Genomic DNA, 6,464 nt, shown 5'->3' with positions numbered 1-6,464 from the left:
TTTTTTTTTTTTTACTTTGGAGTCATATGATCTCTGTTGGAGATCTATGGAGATTTTTTTGGAGCCACTATTTAACTCTGCTGTTGTAACACAGAAGGCCCTACAAACATTATGTAAATGAATAGACTGGCTATGGTCCAATAAAACTTCACTTACACAAGCTGGTAGCCAGTCTGCAGGACATTGTTTGCCAACCTCTGTCCTACCCATAGTCAGTTTTAACTTTCTCTCTTGTCTCAACAAAGATTTTGACAGCAAACAAAGCACCTTTGATTCTGAATTCCCCTATAAATAGCATTCAGTACCTTTTCATCACTGCTCAACTAAACTTCTAAAGAATGTCACCATTACTTGCTTTCTCCATTTGTTGACTCCCACTTAATTATTAATTCACTATCATCTAGCATCTATTCCCAATGTTACATTTATTAGACATCTGTGGTCACCAATTCTCCTTACTTTCCAATATCAATGAACATATGTAATTATGTGGATCACTTCCTTCTTTCTAAATTTCTGTTCACTTATCTTCTGGGATGGAGGAACATAACATTTTCTACTATAATAAGATAAACATTTATACCACTCTCTTCATTCTTAAAAGTGTCCTAGTGACCTTCCCTTCTAGCTAAGATAAAATAAAGGGACTTGATTTGTTTTCGTACTTGAAACTACAGGAAACAGAAGAAAATTATATACAATAAGGTTGAACAACAGACAATAGAGGGCAGTGACTCTTAAGTGATGAAAAACAAATGCGGTGTGCTGTATGATTATCCCAGCTTAATGCTGTGAGGAGTTGCAGCCAGTTAGTGCAGGCATGGAGTAGATTTGGTGACATCTAGCTGAGAATCTTGAGAAACCAAGACCATGAGAGATCAGCGGTCAGAATAATGTAAAGTGTTAGTTGCTGAGTCATGTCTGACTCTTTGTAACCCCCTGGACCGTAGCCCACCACGGTCTCTGCCCATAGAATTCTCCAAGCAAGAATACTAGAGTGGGTAGCCATGCCCTTCTCCAGGGGATCTTCCTGACCCAGGTCTCCTGTGTTACAAGCAGGTTCTTTGCTGTCTGAGCTACCAGGGAAGCACCAGAATAATGTAAAGTAGGAAGCTAAAGATACTAGAAAGAGATAGAAAAGAGATAAAGTCTGGGGAATTTGTGGAAGGCTCCCTCAAATCTTCAGCAAGAACTGACCAGCATGTGTACATAAGGAAACTACTTGAGGTAGAGGAAGAAATATAAATATTACTACTGCAGTCTATAGTAGGTGTTGAAGTTGGGTAGTGTCAGCCCATCAGCTTTGTTCGTTTTTTTTTTCAGTTTTGTTTTGGCGATTCTGGATTTTATTCTGATCCATGTAAATGCAACCCACTTCAGTACTCTTGCCTGGAAAATCCCATGGACAGAGGAGCCTGGTAGGCAACAGTTCATGGGGTTGCAGGGTTGAACGTGTCTGAGCGACTTCACTTTTACTTTATGTAAACTTTAGAATTACTTAGTTAACATGCACAAAATAACTTGCTGAGATTTTAATGGAAATTGCACTGAATCTATAGATTAAGTTGGGAAGAACTGACATCTTGATACTGAATCATCCCCCTACATTTTATAAAGGGACTATCTCACAATTTATGGAAACATTTCCATTTTTTGATTTTTTTCTATCAGAGTTTTCCTCCCTCCATTTTTTTATTAGAGTTCAGCTATCTCTTCCTCAGAAAGCATTATCTGATATGGTTGCACAACTTTTCCCCTTTATGTGCCAACATTATGTTTTGGATATCATGATCATTGTTAAGCACAATCTACTGTCTGAAACATTCATCTTCCTTCTTCATCTGGCTAAATCCTATTGATTATTCAGACCAGCTCTGGGGTCTGTGGTGAGACGGGCCACTCATTTCACTTTCCTCCTATAAGGATGGGCTGCCCAGGCTTGGGGAAGGGGAATGCAGGGAAGGTGGATCTATTTTTCCCATGCTCTTTAATGTATCTTTACTTATTTCTTTGCTTCATTCAGGTATTTTAATCCCTTAGAATCCTTGGCTCTTGTGAAGTTTTTTTCATGCACAGATAGTTGTTCAGATTGAAGTTTCTTGAGAGGAAATGAACATTAGAAATTCCTGTATCACCACCTTGCTAATGTCAGTCCTAAATATTCTTAGCTCTTTTATGTCCCTACTTTCTTATCTTATACATTCAATTATGACAGTATATAATATCAGTTTAAAATATGATGATACGTCACAGGCAAACACACTTGCAGATATATGAATGAATAAAACGCAACTAAATGTCTGTTTATACATGGTCTAAGCCTAAATATTTCCTAAGGTCCATATTTAGGCTGCAATAAACATAAGGATAAGTGCAGAATTATTTTTGGAGGAGCATTCTGTTAAGGCAGCAGTTTTCAAACAGTCACACCACCTGGGAATTTAAAAATGTAAATTCTTAGTCCCATCCCTGACCTTCAGAATCATAAGCTCTAGGGGTAGGCCAGCCCATCAGGTGTATCTGACACATGTTGAAGTTTGAGAACCATTGTTTGATAACCATGACTACATTTGTTAATAGCATTCATTTAACAAAACACTAGGGCTATTTTTTTTTTTTTTTTACAATTCTGAATTCCAGCTAATGGTGTATGTTATATTTCAGCAAACATAGTTTAATTAAAATCAGAGAAAGCCTTCAATAGACTGAGACATAAATGGGTAAGCTAAAAAAAGAACATGCTTATGTTGATTATAATGTGTCAGCTTTTCAATATAGATGACAGCAATATTCTACTCAGATGTCTGTGATTGAGATCTGGAAAGTGTGATGTGAAATCAAATTCATATAAAACAAGAATATTTTATTTTTACAAAGAAAACCAAATCATTGTAACTTCGATGTTCTCATGGAAGTAGTAATTGACTCCACATTCACAGAATACATTTCAAATAGTAAGCAGCAATATAGTAAGTATATACAGACATAAATATATTTGTTCATTTTACTTATGGAGCTTTGAGATTTTTCTGTTTCTATTGTAGCTTTTATATTTTCTATATGATCTAAATATATTGAATTGTATTAAAAACAACATGTCAGTGAGTATTTCCAATTACTACCCTTACAATGCATATATTTAAAAGAATAAATGGTCATATTTCAACACATAAAAAAAGGAAACAAATTAAGAGCCAACATAGTCTAAAATATTAGACACATGAATGATTAAAGTCACAGCCTTTTAAAATTATATACATAAAAGAAAAAATAGCCTATCTATATCTATACATAAAGGAATCTTGAAAGTAACATCTGACAAAATTAATAAAATTTTGACCTAGTACAATCAGAAGCCATTTACTTTGTAGGACACTGGGACAGGCAGTGATAAGATATCTTAAGTGTTGGGTCTAATTCTCATTCAGACACTCATTTACTGTGGAACCTTGGCATGGCCATTTAATTTGTTTGGTTCTCCTTTTCCAAAAAGAAAATAAATGTAGAAAGTTAGATTAGATGATTTATAAGATACCATCCAGGTTTTAAAATAATGTATTTACTTTAAATATGAATTTAAGTCTAAATAGTAGATCACTTTTACTAGGAGACAGAGTTTAGATGGTCAACCTGAAATGTTGCAGCATTAACTCCTCTTAGGTTTATTGCTCTTTAGTAAGTCTGTTTATTCAATTCCTGATAGATCTTCTGCTGTGGAAGCACATTTGTAAGTATAAGGCAGATTAACAAACCTTGTTTTTAAGACCAGTGATTTTGTTTCAGATATATCTCTTACATAGCTATTTAGTACAGAACAGAAAATGGTTCTGTTGTAGATATATATCTTAGCCCAGAAGAACTACTTAACAGGCACTTTGGCTTTTAAATTGACTTGGAGATTAATATCTAAACTTTGTGCTGCTGCTGCTGCTGCTAAGTCACTTCAGTCGTGTCCAACTCTGTGCGATCCCATAGACGGCAGCCCACCAGGCTCCCCCATCCCTGGGATTCTCCAGGCAAGAACACTGGAGTGGGTTGCCATTTCCTTCTCCAATGCATGAAAGTGAAAAGTGAAAGTGAGGTCGCTCAGTCATATCTAACTCATAGCAACCCCATGGACTGCAGCCCAGGCTCCTCGGTCCATGGGATTTTCCAGGCAAGAGTACTGGAGTGGGGTGCCATTGCCTTCTCCGTATAAGGACTTTTATATATGCCTGAATCAGTTCAAAGATCCTATTACATTTTACCAGAAGTCACTATTTAGTTACATGTTTCAATAAGTTTTTAAACTTTTAATTATCAAAATTAAAATGGAAAAGTATAAATGTTAAATATATAAAATACATTGCAAAACCCTAAAAGGAAATCTTCTCTTATTTGTATATGAACTTTTTCCTATAGAGGCAACTTATCAAATATACTGTGTAAAGTTACTTGGTTGAAACAATAACACAGTATTATTTATCACAAATATATTTTTAGAGATTTAATGAAAACAGAGAATTAGCATTATTTATGTACTGCTGGAAATCAGGAAAACAAAATACAATTAAGGCTTTTAAAAAAAGCTTTTAGTTTTCTAGAAACCATTTGGTAAGCAAGAATTGCCTTTAACACTTGAAACTAAATTTCCAGAATAATTTTATTTCATAATAGAGAGAAATGCATTATGGAATACAAGAAGTAATATATTGTTCATGGCATTCTTTAAAAGTAGTATATTGATATAGTGTTTGGAAAGGTCTTTAAGGTCTACTGTGGTTATGTACTTTCATGGATACATGAATCCAGAGAAATTTATATACAGAAACACTTTTTTTTTCCCCCCAGCTTCATTGGCTTTGCATTGTTCTAAGTCTTCTAGGCACCAATTAATTCATTAAACTTCTTGAAGCTGTACTAATAAAGTTCTATGGAATCTTTTCAGTTATTCAAGCATCCTGCCTCTGACAATTCTATTCTCACAATGCCTCCTAAATAGTTTATATTTTGCCTCAAATGTGTGGTGATGGACCCTTTGAGTCCTACTTCTTAATGTTCAAAAGAATTTAAAGTGATGTTGATGAAACTATTTAGCAGCAAATGTTTTGTTTGCACCAAGAGCAGGTATGAGAGATTAGAGGAAGTTGGAGAAGGAAATGGTAACCCACTCCAGTATTCTTCCCTGGAGAATCCCATGGACGGAGGAGCCTGGTAGGCTACAGTCCACGGGGTCACAAAGAGTCAGACATGACTGAGCGACTTCACTTTCACTTTCAAGAGAAAAGCAATATAAAGAAAGTTAAGAGAAGTAATAGAATCATTTTGAAGTCTTTTTTAACGTAGAACTTAATATAGTGGTGATGTCACACCATAAATATCACACCATAATTATTCAACTATTCAGTCATTCATTCAGCAAGTGTTGACCTAGCATTTAGTACATGTTAAGCACTTCAGTCCCCCAAGAATACTTAGCCTATAGAACTCACCTATTAATTGAAACAGAATTATTACAAAAGTGTTTAATTCTGGTGAAAGTCATGGAAATTAGATTTGGTTGAAATGCCATGCTAGGTTCATCTCATTCAAAGGGCATAGAAAATTGTATCAATTCTAGATATGACACCTATCCTTTGAAAGGTTGGAGAAAAATATAAAGAAATAAATGGACTTATTCCACTACTGACCCACCTAGCTAACTTTCTAAAGAAGAATGTATATATCAACAGGAAATTCAAACTTAATAAATTCAAAAATGAATCATGATCTATTATTCTCTCCTGTAACCAAGTTCTCTATCTTTGTAAATGGTACCACATTCCACCAACAATTTCAACCAGGAAGCTAGAAGTCACCCAGTATTCTCCATGCTCTGCCATCCCTATTTAGTTGTTCAGAGTCCTGTTCCTTCCATTCGATAAACATATCTTGAGTGTAATTCCACTTGTTTATTTCCACCTCAGTTTGTGCCTCTGTTATAGCCTCAAATATATCCTTTTCACGCTCCAGTTTTCTTTTCATCTGATGTCCTTACCCCCCTCTTGCCACCTTTCACCATATCATGCTCATTTATTAAGATAGCTCAGCTCTTGTCTCCCTCACAAAACATTTCTTGACCTCTTTTCATGGTGGGTTAAATGCTCCTAATCTGTACCAAGTAAAAGAGGAGAGTGAAAAAGTTGGCTTAAAGCTCAACATTCAGAAAACGAAGATCATGGCATCTGGTCCCATCACTTCATGGGAAATAGATGGGGAAACAGTGGAAACAGTGTTAGACTTTATTGTTTGGGGCTCCAAAACCACTGCAGATGGTGACTGCAGCCATGAAATTAAAAGACGCTTACTCCTTGGAAGGAAAGTTATGACCAACCTAGATAGCATATTCAAAAGCAGAGACGTTACTTTGCCAACAAAGGTCCGTCTAGTCAAGGCTATGGTTTCTCCAGTGGTCATGTATGGATGTGAGAGTTGGACTGTGGAGA

The 6,464-nt window shown here is 35.7% G+C and overlaps 1 protein-coding gene across 1 annotated transcript in view; it reads right to left on the bottom strand.

The window, feature by feature from the left end:
- The window catches only part of LOC105004230 (triadin-like), a 39,566-nt gene that overhangs the window by 1,032 nt on the left and 32,070 nt on the right, over positions 1 to 6,464 (bottom strand). The window lies entirely within an intron of this gene.

Source organism: Bison bison, unplaced genomic scaffold (assembly GCF_000754665.1).
Source record: "Bison bison bison isolate TAMUID 2011002044 unplaced genomic scaffold, Bison_UMD1.0 scf7180017864473, whole genome shotgun sequence".
NCBI lineage: Eukaryota > Metazoa > Chordata > Mammalia > Artiodactyla > Bovidae > Bison > Bison bison.
This window is presented reverse-complemented; position numbering and strand designations above follow the sequence as displayed.